The sequence below is a fragment of the Arachis duranensis genome, chromosome 1 (genome assembly GCF_000817695.3).
Source record: "Arachis duranensis cultivar V14167 chromosome 1, aradu.V14167.gnm2.J7QH, whole genome shotgun sequence".
NCBI classification, from domain to species: Eukaryota; Viridiplantae; Streptophyta; class Magnoliopsida; order Fabales; family Fabaceae; genus Arachis; species Arachis duranensis.
The window spans coordinates 23376457-23376689 of NC_029772.3; positions in this window are offsets into that span (position 1 = coordinate 23376457).

Below are 233 nucleotides of genomic sequence, written 5' to 3' on the forward strand. Positions count from 1 at the left end.
TCAAACTCTAAGTTTGGTGTTGGGAGGTCCCAACATAGCTCTGAACATTTCTGAGGCTCCATGAGAGTCCTCTGTCAAGCTAATGACATTAAAGAAGCGCTTGTTGGGAGGCAACCCAATGTTATATTTTATCTATTTTCTTTTGTTATTTTATCTTTTTTGTAGGTTGATGATCATGAGAAGTCACAAAATTAATGAAAAAAAAGCAAAAACAGAATGAAAAACAGGAAGAA